The 22,804-nt window shown below is 40.3% G+C and overlaps 1 long non-coding RNA gene across 3 annotated transcripts in view; it reads right to left on the reverse strand.

Annotated features, from left to right (window-relative positions):
- The window catches only part of LOC109273129 (uncharacterized), a 177,845-nt gene that overhangs the window by 7,523 nt on the left and 147,518 nt on the right, over window positions 1-22,804 (reverse strand). For all 3 annotated transcript variants that reach the window (XR_002082787.2, XR_002082785.2, XR_002082786.2), the window contains exons 2-3: window positions 19,981-20,097; window positions 11,114-11,190 (exon numbers count right to left, since the gene is read on the reverse strand). This is a non-coding gene — a long non-coding RNA (uncharacterized LOC109273129). The remainder of the gene's footprint in view (window positions 1-11,113; window positions 11,191-19,980; window positions 20,098-22,804) is intronic.

Consider the following 22,804-nt stretch of genomic DNA (forward strand, 5'->3'; position numbering starts at 1 on the left):
CTCCATACTGGCTTTATAAGTGATTAATCTATTACCTTTACTAAATGCTTGTTTTACCTATGAATTTTTCCCATAATTTTCTTCTAGTTGTGGCCTTTACAATGAATTCCCTTTAACATTTCTTGTAAGTCTGATTTAGTGGCAGTGAACTCCTATCTTTTGTTTGGTAAATTCTTTATCTCTTCTTCAATTCTGAATGATAACCTTGCTTTGTAGAGTATTCTCAGTTGTTTTTTTGTTTTGTTTTTTTCCTTTCTGCATGGTGAATATTCTGCTTCTGACCCTGGCTTGCAAAGTTTCTGTTAAAAAAAATTGGCTAAGGCCTTACAGAGTTTCCCTTTTAGATAACTTTTTCTTTCTCTTGCTGCTTTTAACATTCTTTTTGTTGTTACTTTTGCCATTTTTATTATTATGTGTCTTTTATTATTATGTGACCTCCAAGGGTTAATCTTGTTAGGGGCTCTCTGTGTTTCCTGGACTTGGATGTCTGTTTCCTTCTACAGATGGGGAAAGTTTTCAGGTATTATTTCTTCCAATAGATCTTCTACCCCCTTCTGTCTCTCCTCCTTCTGGGATCACTATGATGTGAATGTTCTTACACTTATTGATGTCACAGAGTTCCCTTAACCAATTCTCATTTTTGTTGTTCTTTTTCCTTTTTGGCATTCAGCTTGGTTGCTTTCCATTACCCTGTCTTCTGGAATGCTGATCCCATCTTCTGCCTCCTAATCTGCTGTTGATTCCCTCTAGTGTATTTTTTTTTTAATTTCAGTTATTAAATTCATCTGTGTGTGTGTGTGTGTGTGTGTGTGTGTGTATCTTTTCTACCTCTTTGTAGAAGTTCTCATGGAGTTCATTCACTCTTAAGTCCAGTGAGTATCTTTATGACCATGACTTTGTGTGTGTGTGTGTGTGTGTGTGTGTGTGTGTGTGTGTGTGTGTGTGTTTTAATATAATTTATTGTCAAGTTGGCTAACACACAGTGTATAGTGTGCTCTTGATTTTGGGGGTAGATTCCTCTGACTTATCGCTTCCAGTGTTCATCCCAACAAGTGCCCTCCTCAATGCCCATCACCCATTTCCCCCCTTCCCCCACCTGCTGCAATCAACCCTCAGTTTGTTCTCTGTATTTAAGAGTCTCTTATGATTTTCCTCCCTCCTTCTCTGTAACTATTTTTCCCATTCCCTTCCCCCATAGTCTTCTGTAATGTTTTCACTCATATGTGGAACTTGAGAAACTCATGATATCTTTCTCTGACTGACTTATTTCACTTGGCATAATGCCCTCCAGTTCCATTCACGTTGCTGCAAATGGCAGGATATTATTCTTTTTCATTGCCAAGTAGTATTCCATTGAATATATAAACTACACCTTCTTTATCCATTCATCAGTTGATGGATATTTAGGTTCTTTCCATAATTTGGCTATTGTTGAAGGTGCTGCTATAAACATTGGGGTACATGTGCCCATATGAATCAGCACTCCCATATCATTGGGATAAATTCCTAGTAGTGCTATTGCTGGGTCAGAGGGTAGTTCTCTTTTAATTTTTTGAGGAACCTCCATACTGTTTTCCAGAGCAGCTGCACCAGTTTGCATTCCCACCAACAGTGCAAGAGGGTTCCCGTTTCTCCACATCCTCGCCAGCATCTGTTGTTTCCCGACTTGTTCATTTTAGCCACTCTGACTGGTGTGAGGTGGTATCTCAATGTGGTTTTGATCTGTATTTCCCTGATCGTGAGTAATGTTCAGCATCTTTTCATGTGTATGACCGTGACTTTGAATTATTCATCAGGTATATTGCTTATCTTGGTTTCTTCGCTTAGCCTTTTTATTTTGTCTCATCCTACACTTAAGACCGAACCTCAGGCTCCTTTTTGTCTAATCTGTTTCTGTGTATCAGGTCAGCTATGTCTCCTGGTCTTGAAAGTAGCGGCCTTGCGTAGAAGAGGTTCTGTGGCGCCCTCTAGCACAATCCCTCCTGATCACCAAGAACCAGACATCCCAGCATGTCTGGGGGTGCTGCATGCACCCCACTCTTGTGGCAGAGCTGCGTTTGCCTTCAGCCCCGCCAGCTGCCGAGCCTGCTTCGCCTGGTGTGGATGCACTGGGCAGGGCTGATCCCCACGCCGTTGAGAGGCCTGAGGCCACCACAGGCTCTTTGGCAGGTGGGGCTGGCAGTCAGGCCAGCGGTCTGCAATTAGCCTCTCGGCCACAACTGCAGGCGCACCGATGGTCAGGGGTTGCTCCCTGAGCAGCCAGCTAAGGGGCAGGCCACTGAAACTGCAGGTGCTGGTGTGTAGGGTGATTTCCCTCACTCCCCAGGGCAGGAGTCACTTCGGAGGGGTGCCAGTTCGTGATAGGGCTGCTCGTGGGGCAGGAGCCACTTTCAAGGGAGGTCTCATGAGGTGGGCAGGTTGGATGGGGGCAGGTCCACAGAGGGAAACAAAAGGGCAGGCACGCAGTTTTTTAGCAAGGTAGATGCAGAGTGTTAGCACGGGCTCCCACAAGCGTCCACCCATCTAGGCTGGGGTTGGGGGGAAGAGAAATGACACTTGCCGACAGTTTGGTTCCCAGAGAAATCTCCTGAAGATCCCTGCCCCTCCAGCACATGTTCTGAGATTAGCAAATAAATCTCTTTCATGTATACCACAGGCTCTTTTCAAATTGCTGCTTCTGTGCTTTGTCTCAGGGTGAGTTATTTATTAGGCTGGCTCTTAAAGGGTGGGGCCTCAGTTTCCTATCGGCCCTCAGGCTCTCTGAGTTAAGTCCTGCTGATTTTAAAAAGCTCCTGACATTAAGCCCTACTGGTTGTCAAAGCCAGATGTTAAGGGGACTCATCTTCCTAGGTCCCCAGTGTCAGGGGTCCCTTGTGTGGGGTCTAATCCTCTTCTCTATGCTGGTGGTGTCGCTCCTGTTTGTGGTTAGTCTCACTGGGGGTTTGGTTCCCAACCATGTCTCTGCTCCTCCTACCCTTTTCTAATATGGCTGCCTTTCTACGATTAACCATGGAAGGACCATTCTGCCAGTCCTCGGGTCATTTTCAGAGTTCATTGTATATATAGTACATATATATATATATATGTATATATATATATATACATATACATATATATATAGAGAGAGAGAGAAGAGAGACAGAACGAGCTATAGAGCTATTATGTCAGTGAGTCCATGGGATGAGGTGAGCCCAGAATCCTCCTACTCTGCCTTCTTTTCTGAACATGTCGGTTGATATTTTTTCATTTCTGTTAATGAGATAAAACAACAGAGACATGTTGGCACTTCTCGTTTATTAATGAGGTTGAGTAACTTTTCTGAATTGTATAGTAGTTTTCAAATATTAGAGGAGTATTTTGTCATTTTTTTTTGTGCTACTCACATTTAATACCCATAGATATGACACACTTTTTACTTTATATAATTGTTTTCTATCAATTTCATAAGTCCACACAACCAACAAAACAATAAACCAAGCCTTGATTTTTAGCATTTGCTGATTTCCATTGTGTAAATACTCTTGCCTGGTAGGTACCAAGCCACCAATAGGGTCTTGCTGAACTGAAAGCAAGGAAATAATGGCAGCACAAAATGTACACTATTTCTCCCATAGAGATACACAATATAAATGGACTCAAGAGTACAGACAGGCCAAATGAAGTAAAAAAAAAAAAATTAGTAAATGAGTTTCGAATAGTTTTTATTTTAATGTTATGAATGTTCATTTAAATGTTTGCTGTAAATTTGAAGTTTATCTAGTTTGTCAATGATGGTTCTGTTTAAAACTAGCTCACAAATTTTTTCATATGAAATTTATTGTCAAACTGGTTTTCATACAACACCCAGTGCTCATCCCAACAGGTGCCCTCCTCAATACCCATCACCCACCCCCCCATCAACCCTCAGTTTGTTCTCAGTTTTTAAGAGTCTCTTATGGTTTGCCTCCTTCCATCTCTGTAACTTTTTTTTTCTTCCCCTCCCCTATGGTCTTCTGTACACTTTCTCAGGATCCATGTAAGAGTAAAAACATATGGTATCTGTCTTTCTCTGTATGACTTATTTCACTTAGCATCACACTCTCCAGTTCCATCCATGTGGCTACAAAAGGCCAGATTTCATTCTTTCTCATTGCCACGTAGTATTCTTTTGTGTATACAAACCACAATTTCTTTATCCATTCATCAGTTGATGGACATTTAGGCTCTTTCCATAATTGGGCTGCTGTTGAAAGTGCTGCTGTAAACACTGGGGTACAAGTGCCCTTATGCATCAGAACTCCTGTATCCCTTGGGCATATTCCTAGCAGTGCTATTGCTGGCTTATAGGGTAGTTCTATTTTTAATTTTTTGAAGAACCTCCACACTGTTTCCAGAGTGGCTGCACCAGTTTGCATTCCCACCGACAGTGCAAGAGGGTTTCTGTTTCTCCATATCCTCTCCAAATCTGTTGTTTCCTGAGTTGTTAATGTTAGCCACTCTGGCCGATGTGAGGTGGTATCTCAGTGTGGTTTTGATTTGTATTTTCCTGATGAGGAGCGACATTGAGCATCTTTTCATATGCCTGTTGGCTATCTGGGTGTCTTCTTTAGAGAAGTGTCTATTCATGTTTTCTGCCCACTTCTTCACTGGATTATTTGTTTTTCAGGTGTGGAGTTTGGTGAGTTCTTTATAGACTTTGGATACTAGCCCTTTGTCTGATACGTCATTTGCAAATATCTTTTCCCATTCTGTCAGTTGCCTTTTAGTTTTATTGATTGTTTCCTTCACAGTGCAGAAGCTTTTTATCTTGATGAGGTCCCAATAGTTCATTTTTGCTTTTAATTCCCTTGCCTTTGGAGATGTGTCAAGTGAGAAACTGCTGCGACTGGGGTCAGAGAGGTTTTTCCCTTTCTCCTCCAGGGTTTTGATGGTTTCCTGTCTCACATCCAGGTCCTTTATCCATTTTGAGTTTATTTTTGTGAATGGTGTAAGAAAGTGGTCTAGTTTCATTCTTCTGTATGTTGCTGTCAAGTTCTCCCAGCACCATTTGTTAAAGAGACTGTCTTTTTTCCATTAGATATTCTTTCCTGCTTGTCAAAGATTAGTTGGCCGTACTTTTGTGGGTCCAATTCTGGAGTCTCTATTCAATTCCATTGGTCTATGTGTCTGTTTTTGTGCCAATACCATGCTGTCTTGATGATTACAGCTTTTAGTAGAGGCTAAAGTCTGGGATTGTGATGCCTCCTGCTTTGGTTTTCTTCTTCAATATTACTTTGGCTATTCGGGGTCTTTTGTGGTTCCATACAAATTTTAGGATTGCTTATTCTAGCTTCAAGAAGAATGCTGGTGCAATTTTGATTGGGATTGCATTGAATGTGTAGATTGCTTTGGGTAGTATTGACGTTTTAACAATATTTATTCTTCCAATCCATGAGCACAGAATGTTTTTCCATTTCTTTGTATCTTCTTCAATTTCCTTCATAAGCTTTCTATAGTTTTCAGCATACAAATATTTTACATCTTTGGTTAGGTTTATTCCTAGGTATTTTATGATTCTTGGTGCAGTTGTGAATGGGATCAGTTTGTCTTTCTGTTGCGTCATTATTAGTATATAAGAATGCAACTGATTTCTGTACATTTTGTATCCTGCGACTTTGCTGAATTCATGTATCAGTTCTAGCAGCCTTTTGGTGGAAAATAAAACCATCAGCTCTCACAGTCCACTCCAGCACACCATCACTTATATAGATGCTGTGATTCGAACTGCTGATTTTACAGATGAGGAACTGGGGCCTTGGGCAGAAATGAAAATGGTCCAAAATTCAGTAATTTGCTTTGGGTTTCGTCAGCAGAACCATGGATTTGATTCTTGTTGTTGCTACTTTACTATCTGAGAGTTTCTAATTAGGCTATTTGACCTTCTGAACCTGAGATGCCCTTTGTGTTTTATAGAAATAATAATTACTAAATAGAATAAAAAGATATCTCCAGTCCTATACCTTGCACAGTAGCTGATACTTGGAAACTGCTCCATAAATAATAGTCATTATTAAGAGGTTCATGTGAGCAGTAAAGGTAACTCTGATCTCAATGCCACATGACCGCCTTTCCAATCTCTATAGACATTCTAACATTCCGCTAAATATTACTTAACTGTCCGACCCAAGGTCTTTCAAAAACTCGATACTCAACTTAGCACTTGGTACTAGTAACACAATGGTAACACAATTATTTTCTAAAAATTAGTTTTCTTCTTTGTCTATATTTAATAGTGTCATGAATTAGGGACACCTGGCTGGCTTAGTAAAGCGTGTGCCTCTTGATATCAGTGTCGTGAGTTGGAGCCCCATGTTGGGGGTAGGGATTACTTAAGCCCTAATTCAGGACACTTGTTTTTTTCTTATTTTGGTTTTATTTTTGCTGAACTTCCCACAACTAGGAATTAAAGTCTGAGTGTTTTATTTCGAGAATGGCATTGGTGGGGCACTGGGGTGGCTCAGTCAGTTAAGTGTCAGACTCTTGGTTTCGGCTCAGGTATGATCTCATGGTTTTGCGAGTTTGCACCCCGCATTGGGCTCTGTGCTGACAGCAAGGAGTCTGCTTGAGATTCTCTGTCTCCCTCTCTCTGCCTCTCCCCTACTCATGCTGTATCTCAAAATAAATAAATAAACTTAAAAAAAAAAAGAATGGCATTGGCAAACCAAAATGTGTTGAGAGGAGACTTTTATGATAAGGGATCTCGAAGCTATTGTGGTTTCAGAAAGTTGAAGGCAGTGAGTTTGTGTGTCCTGGAGAAGACAAGACTAGAGACGAGTATTAGATGGAAAATCATATAAAACATGGAGCTTATTTGACCAGGATTATAATACCAACTTAATCATTGATGTTCTCCTTGAGCCTCCGTGAAAACATAGCGGAAATATTAAGTGAACACATACATGAGTGATACATAACTCACCCAAAATTAAGCACTGTTTAAATAAAATTGTGGGGTTTACTAACATCTCTTGAGCCTGAATTCCCTCAGTGGTGGTAATGAGATGACGACAGTCTCCACAATAAGTTATCGAGATTACAGTTATGTAACAGAGACAATGGTACTTGGGGCACTGGGCAGATGGTTTCTATCCTTATTATCATTCCTCAGCTTACTACCTGGCTGATCACTTGAGTCCCTCAAAGAGCTGAGGAGAAACGGGGCAGGAGCTAAGCTATATGTTCCAGGGGGTCTGTGTGCTTCAGGAAAAGTCACAGGTTTGGAGCTCTGGCTTCACGAAAACAGTTTTTGGATGGACAGAAAGGAGTCTTAGATTAAGTTTTGGGGGACACTGATATAAGCTTAAATAGCCAAATAACTCACCTGTGATCCCTACACCTCTAACTCCACGATGATTTTCAAAAAGACTGTGAAAATATGATGGGATAGATTTCTTAAAGCTGGTGAGTGGCAGAGTATATACCTAGGTCGGCACATGGGTCTGAGCATGTTTGGGGACAGGGAACCATATGGCAAAGACGGTCATTTTACCTACTCCTGTCTATCCCTTGATCGTGTACTCATTTAAAGGGCTACTGTTGATCCTCTCTGGTAGGTAGGTAAGGCCAAGTGATTACATTGTAGCCACAGAGACAAAGGCATAATTATTTTCTAGAATTTCTGTCAAGGATTCTTTAAAAAGAGTCAATATGGGGGCCCTGGTTGGTTCAGTCGGTAGAGCATGCCACTCTTGATCTCGGGGTTGTAAGTTTGAGTCCCACGTTGGGTGTAGAGATTGCTTAAAAATAGAATAAATGAATGTCAATGTCATTTTTTTTCTTCACATTTTAAAAAATTTCCTTCTGGCCTGCAACTGGGACGTGATGGCTGGAGTTCCAGCAACAGCTGTGTAGGAGGATAAAGTGACTTTGGGAATGAAGTGATGAGGTACATCTGAATGACAGAAGGAATCCAGGTTCTTGCTTTTACAGGATAGTCACAATCTTGTAAATCTTACATTTACCTTCAGATTCCCTTTGACATGACAGAGAAATACACTTTAGCCATAATTTTCAGTCCCTATGACAATGTCAGACATATTCAAAGTCAAGGAGAGGACTCTACATTTATCCTGATCATTGAAGCCTAGGGCATTAAGCCAAAGCCACTAATATCTCTATGGGCAGAGAGACTCCCAGTGACATCTAGGTTCATTAATAATAATTAATAGTAAGGATGTTGACAGCTAAGCCCATGAATAATGAAGTTTCTATATTAAAAACACAGAGGAGAAAAAAACTACTGACTCATGCCTTTGGCCACTTCCAAATTGTTAGGAATTTCCCGAATCAGAGATTTTACCACCTGACCACCTCTTTTATTAACATTTGTGTATCATTTACTATGTGGTTAAGTACCGTTCTAGGTACTTTAAACACATTGATGCATAGAATTGGCCGAGCAACCCTTTAAATTTGGTACAATTACTGACCTTCCTTTCAAGTCAAGATACTGAGGAAGACTTCAGTTGTCTGAAGTCAGGAGATAGAAAGTCAAATGTCGAACTTGGACTATCTAGATCTAGAGTCTACACTGGTACCAGTACTCTATGTTGTCCACTAAGAGAAGGGAATCTTGTCACAAAGTTGGCTTAGAAGCCCCTTGCTGACTTAGTTCCACCTCCTGATGGAAACAAATTTCCAAGGGAAAAGTGGGACAGGAATCCATTTAACTTGACTTTTTAGAAGATCCTGGTATGGCTGCTACATTTCTCGGACCACCTTGTGGAAACTAAGTGGTTTGCGCAATGCGCCTATCATTCATCAAGGTGCACATTCAATATTAATATTGTCCTAGAGAAGAAAGAGCCAGTGCAGGGTTACCAGTCAACCAAGATCAAGAGAGTGCGGCCTAGTCTTCTCCCCAAGATCTTTTAGTGGCTTTTTAAAAAATATAGAAGTTTATTGTCAAATTGGTTTCCATACAACACCCAGTGCTCATCCCAAAAGATGCCCTCTTCAATGTCCATCACCTCCCCTCCCTCCCACCCCCCATCAACCCTGTTTGTTCTCAGTTTTTAAGAGTCTCTTATGCTTTAGACAAATGTAAACAAATGTGAACATAGAGAGCCCCCATTAACGAATGACCAGTACGTGCAAAGTACTTCTAAATAAAAGGCACCTTTACATCTTAGGCTATAAATATTATTTTTTGTAGCTGAGTGGCCTCAGTACCAGCACCTCAGTGGCAGCTTTGAGATTTGGGCCTAAGTCCAAAATCCTACGTTTTCCTTATATTACTGCACACTACTTTTCCAGCACAGAGATCAAAAGCAACACTGTGCTTTATAAAAACAATCTCATCCTTCTTTCCTTGTGCCTTTTCATGTCTTAGTATTTTCATAATAAAGAAAAATGGAAACATAAACGTTTGGAATCTACAAGTCAAGATATTCAAAAGGTAAATCATAGATACGGAGAACGGATTGGTGGCTACCAGTGGTAGGGGTTGCGGAACAGGAGAAAGGGGTGAATTATACCTTTTAGAGGTATAATTCCTTATCAGCACATCTACTAGGGGACATTCTTTTAGGTATATTGGGTCACAGTGAATACTTCAATCTTTCTTACCTACACAAATCTTACTGCAAATGTTGAAATGAAGGCCCACAGAGGAGAACAACTTTACCAAGGTCACCTGATCCCCCATATCCAGGTTTGGGAGCCCCATTTCAACGCTGCCTTTCCAAAAACAAAATACTCCTTTTCTACAAGTATCTATTTTCGTCTCTTTTCCTAAGCCAGCAATCAAATTCATTTGAAAAGTATGGAAGAGACGTGTAAGTCTAACTTAGTCTATTTTTAATGCATGAAGAGATTACCCTTGTAGAGTAAACTGCGAAGTATTCCAACCTTATTTAGCACATGGAAACAAGAGGGAACACAAAGGTCACAGCTGAGCCCCTCCTCTCTCCTGCCTTTCTAACACTGAGGGATAAGTTGGTAGTTGACAGAGAAATGGCTGCCTGGTAGGGACGCCCACCCCCATCATTACCCAAGGCTGCTGAGAAGAGGAATACCCCTCAAACGCGGCCTGGTGAAAGTGCTTAGAAACAGTCTGAGCTGAAACAGTGCCCTTCTGATTCCATTTATCAGTGGTGGTGGTGGCATCTTTTGAAGTGGATTCCTTCAGCCTTGGCAGGAGCGCAGAACCACCCACAGAGGAGGAACTACCACCCACAGACTCCATGAGGCTCCTCAAGGAGGGGGTACCCCACAGCTGGGTCTGGCCTTGCCGAGAGCAGGCTGCACCAGGGAAGAAGAGGAAAACCCGCCGACTCACGTCTTTGGCCACTTTCAAATTATTAGGAATTTCCTGAACTGGGGCTTATATGCGTAACTTTTCTATCTGGGATAAGAGAAGTCGTGGGCCTTTTTTCTAAATAAGAGGGAAGAAAGCATTCAATATGATGAATATTTTAGAGATGCTCTATATACTAGCATCCACCCTTGTCTATGGCGCCATCGTATCGAAGAGGCTAACGTCACACAAATTGTATCAATGGGCTCCCTTGCCATTGAGCTGCCAGTTGGCTTTGGCTGGTTGGAGGCACTAGTGAGACACAAATGGCTAGAAAGGAGTAAAGTCAAGCTACGTGTTATTCCAGTCCTCTTTCTGCCAGGTCCCCTTGGGTTGGTTGAGTCCCTTTTTTAGCGGTCAAGCCCTATCAAGCAGTTTTCTCTCCACAGAGTCACCTCGTCCTCTGTCATTTGCGGAAGTCTTAGATTGTCAGAGTGACATTGGGCGGACATTGAGTGATCTAAGCTGGGCCTCAGACTTTGAATCTTAAGTGATACGGAGCTAGAGAAAGAGAACTGACGATGCCTGTGTTGGAGCCTTGAAAAAACAAAGTTCCGTAGCTCCTAACAGATTCCTGGAGCTATGCTGGTCCCATCCTTTTTCAGGTTCTGATTCTTTAAGTGTTTCCTTAAATGTTGTGATTCACCCACATTCAACTGAAAAGGCACTTATCACTGACAAAGTAACTTGTTAGAGGTAACACAGCTAGCAAGTAGAAAATACAGGATTCAAATTCAGGTTTGTTCCCAATACACTATACTAATGCTTACACATGCAAAGAATTTAGAAGTCCATTACCTGTACAAAGAGATTTGAACTCAATCCACTGTTAAAAGCTGAGCAAGTTATCAGAGATGTCTCTGTCTGGTGCCTGGCTATAGGGGAAAATACAAAATAAAGAGCAATTTAGAAAACGGTTATGACCAATAGAATTCTTTGTACAGCAGAGAAACGAACTGATCATCAACGTATAAAACCATAGTCATTTGCAAAAGGCTTTTCATTCTCATTTCTAATTCTCTTTTTCACTGCTCTCAGTTCTGAGAATAACTAGAGAAAGTAGCAAATATTTATATCTTATTGACGGTAGGATTTTGTAGTATATGTTATCTGCTATCGATTGAATTTTTGTGCCCCCCCCCCCAAATCCATAAGCTGAAAAGCTGATATCCCACACAGGGTTCCATGGTGTCACAGCACTCTGGACCATGAAAACTTAATATCCAACGTGGTGGTATGAGGAGGTGAGGCCTTTGGGAGCTAATTAGGTCATGACGGTAGAGCTCTCATGAATGGGATTTGTACTTTTTTGAAAGAGACACTGGAGAGCTCCCTTGCCCTTTCTCCCCCTTGAGGACCCACAGAGAGGGCATCACCTGTGAATCAACCAGACACCAAATCTGCTGGCACCTGGATTGTGGAGTGGCCACCCTCCCGAACTTTGAGAAATTTCTATTCTTTATAATTTATACCGTTCATGGTATTATAGCAGCATGAGCAGACTAAGACAATATCTTCACTTTTAAAACTATCCTATTCAGAGACCATTTTTGTCCCGTTTGTCAGATGAGGAAATAAAGGCAACATTGGCCAAGTCATAATTGCAAAAGATCCAAGACCTAAAATTTGGTTCACGTGCTTTTTTGCTGCACTAATATTCCTCAACAAAAATGCTACTGGCATTCTTGAGACAACCCAAAAATACAAGCCCTGGTTTAAAACCTCAAAAGAACATGAACCTATTAATGTATATTTTTATTCCACTTTCCCCCTGGAATTCCTATACTCATTCTTTTTGTTCTAAATGTGGTGGAAAACATCTTTGTTGCTTATTTTAGAATTAATCTGTTTTTAATTGATATTTCACATGTAATCTTATATTTTTCAGGTGCATAACATAATGACTCCATATTTTATACATTGCAAAATGATCATAAGAAGTCCAGTTAACATCTGTCACCTTACAAAGTACAAATTTTTCTTGTGATGAGAACTTTTAAGATTCACTCTTAGCAACTTGCAAACATAAAATACATTAGTATTAATTGTAGTCAACATGCTGTACACATCTTAACTTTGTTGCTGTTTTTAAGAAGTGACAGATGAGTATAGTTAGCAGAAGATTAAGTGTGGGCTCCTATATGAGGAAATCTTAGCATCTGATAATGCAGAACCTTCTGCGTTTTAAAATAATTTTTTAACGTTTGTTTATTTTTGAGAGACAGAGCACAAGCAGGGGAGGGGCAGAGAGAGAGAAAGGGAGACACAGAATCCGAAGAAGTCTCTGAATTGTCAGCATAGAGCCTAATGTGGGGCTTGAACCCACAAACCTCAAGATCATGACCTCAACCGAAGTTGGATGCTTAACTGACTGAGCCACCCAAGCTCCCTGAGCCCTTTACTTTCTAACAGCTGCCTTCTGAGATGCCAATCGGTGACGAGTCACAATGTAGGAGACCCAAGAGGCACCTGGGAAAGAATGCATATTAGCAACTCCACATAATGTAAAAGCTCAGATATTAAAGGTTTATTGACTGTATAAGGATGCCTGGCACTCTCCTTGGCACAGTGAATACAGTGGTAAATAAAACTGAAAAGTTCTGGCTTTCGTTGAGGGAAGATTAAGTGAAAAAAATAAAAATATACTCAGGCTAAGTACCATGGTTATAAAATAATAAATGTGCTATGATTAAAAAATTAACCGGTGGATTTTCAACATGGTGCTGGGACAACTGGATATCTTCATGCAAAAGAATAGCGCTAGACCTACCTTCACTTCACCCCATACACAAAAATTAACTTACATGGATACCAGGCCTACATTTAAATGATGAAAACTGTAAACTCTTGGAAGAACCTCATGACCTTGGGTTAGGCAATGGTTTCTTCTACAGGACACCAAAAGCACCAGCAATGGGAGGAAAAAGACTCCACTGGAAGTAAATATGTATATATATTTAAACATCCAGAAAATAAAACTACAGCCCACCAAATGGGAAAATATTCTTGGAAATCCTATCTACTAAAGCACTTGTATCCAGAATATGTAAAGGACTTTACATTTGCATTTTCTTTCCTCTCTGAGAATCATTTCAAAAATGGGCAAAGATTTACAAAAAATGTTAGAGAATTCTTTAAGTGGAATAAAAAGGCCATAACTGGGGCTAAGAAAAATATAAAAGAGAAATTTCATTAGTAAAAGCAAGCCTGTAGTAAAGGTAGTAGATTAAGCACCTACAGGCCTACCTCAAGAAACAAGAAAATCTCCATCTAATCAAACTCCTGAAGGAATGAGGGGAAAAAAATCCCACAGTTAATAAAAAGATCAGAATAAAAATAAATGAAATTGAGAATAGAAAATAAAAGGAATAAAAGTAATAGGGAATAGAAGGAACATGCCCCAACATCATAAAAAGCCATATATGAAAGGCCCACAGCTAATTTCATCTCAATGGGGAAACACTGAGATCTTTTCCCCTAAGGTCAGGAAAACAATGGGGATGTCCACTCTCACCACTGTTATTCAACATAGTACTGGAAATCCTAGCCTCAGCAGTCAGACCACAGGAAGAAATAAAAGGCAAATTGGCAAAGAAGAAGTCAAATGTTCACTCTTCACAGGCGACATGATACTCTACATGGAAAACCCAAAAGACTCCATCAAAAAACTGCTAGAACTGATACATGAATTCACCAAAGAGGTAAAATAGCTGTGTGCTGAAAACTATAGAAACCTTATAAAAGAAATTGAAGAAGACACAAAGAAATGGGAAAACATTCTATGCTCGTGGATTGGAAGAACAAATATTGGTAAAATGTCAATACTACCCAAAGCAATCTACACATTCAGTGCAATCCCTATCAAAATAACACAAGCATTCTTCACAGAGCTAGAACAAACAGTCCTAAAATTTGTGTGGAACCATTAAAGACCTGGAATAGCCAAAGTAATGTTGAAAAAGAAAACCAAAGCTGGAGGCATCACAATTCTGGACTTTAAGCTGTATTACAAAGCTATAATCATCAAAACAGCATGGTACTTGTATAAAAACAGAAAATAGATCAACAGAATAAAATAGAAAACTCAGAAATGGACCTAAAAATGTATGGCCAACTAATCTTTGACAAAGTGGGAATGAGTATCCAGTGGAAAAAAGTCTCTTCAGTGAATGGTACTGGAAAAACTGGACAGCAACATGATACTGGACCACTTGCTTTGTTTTGAATTTATTTTCTGTATGTTGTAAGACTTAACTGTGAGAAAGGAAACCATCAAAATCCTAGAGAAGAAAAAGTCACCAACCTCTTACTCCACATGTCTCCAGAGGCAAAGGAAATGAAAGCAGAAATGAACTATTGGGACCTCATCAAGATAATAAACTTATGCACAGCAAACAAAACAAATCAGCAAAACTAAAAGGCAACCTACAGAATGGGAGAAGATATTTGCAAATACCTGATAAAGGGCTAGTATCCAAAATCTATAAAGAACTTATTAAATTCAATACACAAAAAACAAATAATCCGGCGAAGAAATGGCCAGAAGACATGAATAGACACTTTTCCAATGAAGACAACCAGATGGCTAACAGGCACATGAAAAGATGCTCAACATCACTCATCATGAGAGAAGTACAAATCAAAACCACAATAAGATACCACCTCACATGTGTCAGAATGGCTAACATTAACAACTCAGGAAACAACAGATGTTGGCAAGGATTCCGAGAAAGATGTTGGCAAAGGAGCCGTTTGCACTGTTGGAGGGAATGCAAACTGATGCAGCCACTCTGGAGTTTCCTCAAAAAATTAAAGAAATGGAACTACGCTACAGCTTAGCAATTGCACTACTAGGTATTTATCCAAAGGATACCAATGCTGCTTCGAAGAGGCACATGCACCCCAATGTTTATAGCAGCATTATCAACAATAGCCAAATAATGGAAAGAGCCCAAATGTCCACTGACTGATGATTGGATAAAGACGATGTGGTATTTATATACACACAATGGACTACTACTTGGCAGTCAAAAAGAATGACATCTTGCCATTTGCAACAACGTGGATGGAACTAGAGTGTATTATGCTTAGTGAAACAAGTCAGAGAAAGACAAATACGTTTTCACTCATATGTGGAATTTAAGAAACACAACAGATGATCATAGGGGAAGGGAAGGAAAAATAAGATAAAAACAGAGGAAGACAAACCATGATCTCTTAAATACACAGAACAAACAAGGGTTGCTGGTGGGGTGTTGTGTGGGGGAATGGGCTAAATGGGTGATGGGCATTAAGGAGGGTGCTTGTTAGGATGAGCACTGGGTGTTATATGCAAGTGATGAATCACTGGGTTCTACTCCTGAAACCAAATCCTACACTGTATGTTAACTAAGTTGAATTTAAATATTTCTTTTTATTTTAAAAAATGAAAGAAATAACAGGCAACACAGAAATAAAAAAATTATTAAAGAATTGATTGAAAAATTATATCCCAACAAATGGAACAACCTAGAGGAAATGGGTAAATTCCTGGAAACATACAATCTTCTGAAACTGAATCAGTAATCAAATCCCCCCCCAACAAACAAAAGTCCAGGACTGGATGAATTCACAGGTGCATTGTAACATTTAAAGCACAGTTAATACCTATTCTTAAATGATTCCAAAAATAGAGGATAGAAAGCTTCCAAATTCATTCTACAACACCAGCATTACCTTTATACCAAAACCAAAGACACTACCAAAAAAAAAAAAAACCTGCTATAGACCAATATCCCTGATGAACATAGATGTAAAAACCCTCAACAAAATATTAACAAACAGAAGTCAACAATATATTAAAAGGATCATTTAGCACAATCAAGTAGGACTTATTTCAGGGATGCATGTGATTCAGTATTCACAAATCAATGTAACAAATTACCAAAAGGAAGAATGAACACCACATGATGATCTCAAATGCAGAAAACGCATTTGACAAAATACAACATCCATTCATGATAAAAATGCCCCTAAAATGAGCTTAGAGGGAATACACCTCAACATAATAAAGGCCATATATCGAAAACCCACAGCTAACATCATCCTCAGTGGTGAAAAACTGAAAGCTTTTCTTCTAAAATCAGGAAAAGACCAGGATATTTACTCTTGCCACGTTTATATAACATAGTACAGGAAGCGCCTAGCCACAGCAGTCATACAGGAAAAAGAAAAGGCATCCAAATTGATAAGTAAAACTGACACTATTTGCATATGACCTGTTACTATATACACAAAACCCTAAAGACTCCACCAAAAAACTACTAGAACGAAGAAATGAATTCAGTAAGGTTGCAGGACACAAAATTAATATACAGATATCTGTTCCATTTCAATACACTAATAACTACCAGAAAGAGAAATTTTTAAATAATCTTATTTACAATTGCACCAAAGAGAATAAAGTATTTAGGAATAAATTTAACAAAGGAGGTGGAAGACCTATACTCTGAAGTGAAATTGAAGATGACACAAACAAATGGAAAGGTATACCATGTTCATGAATACCAAATGGAAAGGATTATTATCCTTAAAATGTCTATCCTTACCCAAAGTAATTTACATTTTTTTAGTTTGAGAGAGAGGGTGCAAGCAGGGGGTGGGGCAGAGAGAGAGGGGGACAGAGTGGGCTCTGTGCTGATAGTAGAGAACCTGATGTGGGGCTCAAACATGCAAACCATGAGATCATGATCTGAGATGAAGTCAGACGCTTCACTGACTGAGCCACCCAGGTGCCCCAGCAGTTTACATTTTCAATGCAATCCCTATCAAAATACCAATAGCATTTTCCACAGAACTAGAACAAATAATCCTAAAACTTCTATGGAACCACAAAATATCTCAAATAGCCAAATCAATCTTAAGAAGAACAAAGCTGGAGGCATCACAATCCCAGATTTCTATAAAGCTATACTATACTATAGTATATATACTACATATATACAACACTACATACTATAAAGCTATTACTATATATACTATAAAGCTATTAATGAAAACAGTATGGTACTGGCACAGAATAAACACAGATTAATAGAACAGGATGGAGACACCAGAAATAAAACCATGCTTATATGGTCAATTAATATTCAACAAAGGAGGCAAGAATATACAATGAGGAAAAGGCTGTCTTTTCAAATAATGGCATTGGGAAAACTGGACCACTTTTATACCATATACAAAAATAAAGTAAAAATGTATTAAAGACCTAACTGTGAAATTTGAAACTATAAAACCCCTAAAAGAAAACACAGGCAGTAATCTCTTGGAAATTTGCCTTAGCAATATACTTATGGCTATGTCTTCTCAGGCAAGAAAAATAAAAGCAGAAATAAACTATTGGGACTACACCAAAATGAAAAGTTTTTGCAAAGGAAACCATCAACAAGTCAGGGAGAATGGGAGAATATATTTTCAAATGATATATCTGGTAAGAGACTAATAGTCAAAATATAGTACATATAACAATGCACAAAAAAACTGATTTAAAAAATGAGCAGAGAACCCAATTAGACATTTTTCCAAAGAAGTCCTACAGATGGCAAGTAGACACATGAAAAGATGCTCAACATCACTGATCATTAGGGAAATGCAAATCAAAACCATAATAAGATATCACCTTACTCTAATCAGAGTGGCTATTACCAAAACAAGAAATAAGTGTTGTCAAAGATTTGGAAGAAAGGGAACCCTCAAACACTGTTCATAAAAATGTAAATTGGTACCCCCACTGTGGAAAACAGTATGGAGGTTCCACAAAAAATTAAAAATAGAAAGACCCCATGATCCAGTAAATTCCACCACTGGGTATTTACCCAAAGAAAATGAAAACACGAATTGAAAATGATATATGCACCCCCATGTTTATTGGAACGTTATTTATGGGGTGCCTGGGTGGCTCAGTTGGTTGAGCATCTGACTCTTGATTTTGGCTTAAGTCATGATCTCACGGTTCGTGAGTTCGAGTCCCTCATCGGGCTCTGCACTGACAGCGCTGGGAAAGCAGACTGCCAGTTCCTCACAAAGTGAAACATAGAGTTACCATGTAATCCAGCAATTCTACTCCTAGGCAAACACCCCAAAATGAAAACGTAGTGCCTGCATAAACTTGCAAATGAATGTTCACTATAGCATTCTTCACGATAGCCAAAAGGTAGAAACAAGTGAAACGGTAGATGAATTGATGAACAAATTATGTTCTATCCATACAATGGAATAATAATCAAACATAGTAAGTACTGACACCTGCCACCACTTGGATGAACCTTGAAAACATGCTAAGTGAAAGAAACAAGTTACAAAAGGCCACATGTTCTATGAGCCCATTTATATGACGTGCCCAGAATAGGCATTTCGGTAGAGACAGGAAGTAGATTAGTGGTTACCAGATTCTGGGGAAAAGAGGCAATGGGAATGATTGCTAATGGTAATGGGATTGTTCCTGAAGGATGAAAATGTTCCAAAATTAGGTAGGGATTGTTGCACAACCCTGTGAATATACCAAAAAGCACTGAGATACATCCTTTAAAAGGTTAAGTTTTATGGAAAATGAAATAGATCTCAATAAATCTGTTATAAAGTAACTGGCAGGGACATAGAATAACTCAGTCCCCACCATTGTTCCCAAAATATTAAATGAGGGATGTGTGTGACTCCTTTTTAATAATAAAAAGAGTTTATGTTTTAAGTGTGCATATTTGTATGTGCATACATTTTTTGAAAAACCTGAAGCAAGAGTCCTGGAATATAGGTTGTAAGGGTGGAAGAGAATCTCTGGAGCCAGACTACTTAGGATCACATGAGATGCTACCACTTCCCAACTGCAGAATCTCAGACAACTTCCTTAACTGCTCCTAGTTCCAGGTTCCTTACTAGTAAACAGAGTAAGAATAGTGTTTCCTTTGTGTATGTACGTCCATGTGTGTATTAAACTAAACAATGTTTACAGTGGTTCGGTACGTTAACTGTTACTGTTGTCATGGTTATTATTACTCTCCCAGCAGGACTGGACTTAACCTGAACATTGTGGAAGTGTGATCAAGGCTTCTCTCTCTTCCTATTGACATTTCACAGATTGCTGGCTGCGGCTGTTCATGTTTCTCTCCCTATTCCACCTCCTAGAATTAGCCCCCATCGCCACCCCACCTCCAAGTCCCCAGGGATTGTTTTGCTTTAGGAATGAAACTGCATAGAAGGAAGAAGGAGGGGGAGGACACCTGGGTGGCTCACTCGGTTGAGCATCCAATGCTTGATTTCGGCTCAGGTTATGATCCCAGGGTGGTGGGATTGAGCCCATGTCTCCACACTAAGCATGGGGTCTGTTTAAGATTTTCTCTCTCTCTCTCTGTCTCTCTTTCTCACTCTCTCCCTCTCCTCTCCTCTGCCCCTCTCCCCTGCTCATGCAGTCTCTAAAATAAAAAAATAAATTAATTAAAGTTAAAATTTAAAAAAAAAGGAGGAAGGATGGGGACCACTGGAGTCCCATATCCATCCCTCAGCCTCTCCCTTCTCCTCTCCCCAAAGCTGGGTCTTATCAGTAGTATTTCTGGAATCTGCTTTATCCCCTATGTTATCTCCCAGCAGACTTGTAAAAATAGCTCTTTGGATTGAACTGCTTTGAATATTACCTGCTTTGGGCTAGTTCAGAGAGTTAACAAGCAGTTCCATTCCGGGAAGTGCAAAGCCAAGGTGATGAAGAGGGAACTTCAGTGGTGTGAGAAGCAGGCTGGATCCTCCTTCAAGCTCTGGGAAGAAAATAAACATGGGTGGTAAAGACAACTGAGTACCTACGTGTGTCCCAGGAACAATCATATCACCCACCAACATTTTGTGCTTAGGCCCCTGAGCCAGAAACTTGTTCATTAGAACACTTGCTCTGGGCCAGGCCCAGAATGAGTAAATTACAGGGAAATCTAAGTTAGCAACAGGGGCAAAGGGATAGACGTCTGTAGAAAGGGAGCCTGTATCGGAGACATGGGGAGTGGGGGCAAAATAGGTAAAGGAAATGAAGGAATGCACGCATGTGTGTGTGTTAAACCGTGTTCAATTTACGTTAACTTATGTTCAGTCATTCCTCTCCCAACAGAACCGACTTAACCTGAGCACCGTGCCACGAAGGGGTGACCAAGACAAAGGGGTGGCTTCCCCAAAGAGGCTGCAATAGAGCTGCTAGGAGACCCCGAGAATTGGTAGTCCTTTCTTGGCCTCCCATATCCCTAGTATTTTATATTATTAAACTGATTTTTTGGACAGCTTGAACCCAGCTCAGTCTGTATCCAAAATTAGTCTCCCGTCTCCTGTTGATTTCTGTGGGGCTGCCCTGGGGGTATTCAAGGAAGGGTCTAGGAACCCTACCAAAGATATTACTTGACTGGGGTAGAGGGATGAGATTTACAAACTCTTTGAGGGCATAGCATCTTGTTAGATTATTGACAATAAGCAGACAGACTAACAGGTTTCCCAGGCAAGGCTCACCTTTAGACTGGCAAATATTTTCTGAACACCTTCTCTAGGCCACATGCTGGGAATACTGTGTTGAATGGCCCCTGTTGGCCCTGTTCCCCATCCTCACAAGCAGGGCAGTGAATCCTAGGTCCACTGCCTTTGTTTGCCACACCGTCCCCCACAGAGCCTGGGGATGATCCTTGCCTCACCTGCTAGCAAATCTCTCCACATTCATCATGCACATCTAAGAAAAACTCCCCAGAAAGGAGGGGATTAGGGCATGTATGTTAGATACGGCAAAGCCGTGAGTGGCTCCGAGTATTTGGAGATCGTTCAGAGAGGGTAATGTGATAAAGAATAAGGGTCAGACTCAATTTTGAAAAAGAAACAAAATGTGAGTGTGGCTTTAGAGAGCTTTTCTTCACTGAGAAAGTTCACGAGCAGGGATTTGGCAAGCAGTCATCGAAGCTTCTCCTCCCTGTGTCTGTTTTCTTCCTTCTGCCCTCTGTCAGCAGAACTGTTTGTGCAAAACTAGGAGCTGACATTAGCCTTACCCCTAGCCCAGGGGTAGCCCAATGTTGTAAATAATGAAGCAAACGCATCGAGCGGAAGATTGGCCAAAGATGCTCATGCAAGGGTGAGAGGGTAGCAAGGAATCAGAGAGGCAGCACCGCCTCTGGAAATTATAGGCCCACCTTCCGTAGACAAAGAAGCTAACTTCAAGCACCCACCATGCACATAGCATGTGGATTCACACTTCCATAGAAGAGTCTTCTGTTCAAGTTATAGTAACACGTGGGTCTACCTTTACATTGACTACACAGTTTCTCAATGTCAAGCTAACTGGCTCTTGTCTCTAAAGGTTTCATTTTATGGAGTGATGATCATTTCTTGAGCACTGGAAACCTTACCAGATTCTCTAATTAGCTTATTCAACCTCACAGCAAACCTAAAAGGTACATATTAGACACCTTTGTTACTAATCAGAAAATTAAGACTCCAAGGGACTCTGGAAACTGCGCCCAAGTGAGACAGCTGAGAAGTGAAGCCATAATTCAAGTCCATAATTTTAAAACAAAATTTGCTCTTTCCAGCCATCACAAGGCAGCTCCAGGACACCCACAGATAGCACCTATTACAGCTCTGTCTTGCTAAGGTGACACAGGTACAAAGCGGCCCACTACTGCTTCAAGTGCAGATGACTCACCAGGGCGCACTCTGTGTGGAGTGCCCTGAGATCTCCTAGCCTGTGCCTACCTCAGCTCTATCCTGCTAGGGTTCCCCATGTGTGGAGAACTCTGGTGACCACCAGGTCTTAGCCTGCTTCAGTTCCTGCCATCCCCTGGGGAGCCCCCTACATGGAACACCCTGGGACCCCCAGCCCATGCTTGCTACAGCCCCAGCCAGCCAAAGCCACCAGGTACACGGTCTATACAGGGGATGTTCATACACAAGGCCATTCCCACAAAGCTAGGAGAAGTAGCTCTTCTATCAAATTCATAGAAACACAGAAAGTCAAACAAAATAAGGAGAAAGCATTTACTCCGAATGAAAAACAAGACAAAACTCCAGAAAAAGAACTAAACAAAATGGAGAAAAGCAATCTACCTGATAAAGAGTTACAAGTAATGGTCATAATGATGCTCAGGCAGAAGACTGAACTCCATGAGAACTTCAACAAAGAGAGAGAAAATATAAAAAAGGACCAATCAGAACTGAAGAATACAGTCAGTGAAGTCAAATCCGCACTAGAAGATTAGAGGATGCAGAAGAACGTATCAGTGATCTGAACACAGGCTATTGGAAAGCACCCAAACTGAACACCAAAAAGGAAAAAAGAATTTTTAAAAATAATGATTAAGGGATCTCTGGGACAATATCAGGTATTTGCATTACTGGGGTTTCAGAAGTAAAAGCTAGAGAGAAAGGGGAAGAAAAGTTACTTGAAGAAATAGATGAAAACATCCCTAATACGGAGAAGGAAACAGACATCCAGGTCTAAGAAGT

Source organism: Panthera pardus, unplaced genomic scaffold (genome assembly GCF_024362965.1).
Source record: "Panthera pardus isolate Hobbes unplaced genomic scaffold, ASM2436296v1 HiC_scaffold_7, whole genome shotgun sequence".
Lineage (NCBI taxonomy): Eukaryota > Metazoa > Chordata > Mammalia > Carnivora > Felidae > Panthera > Panthera pardus.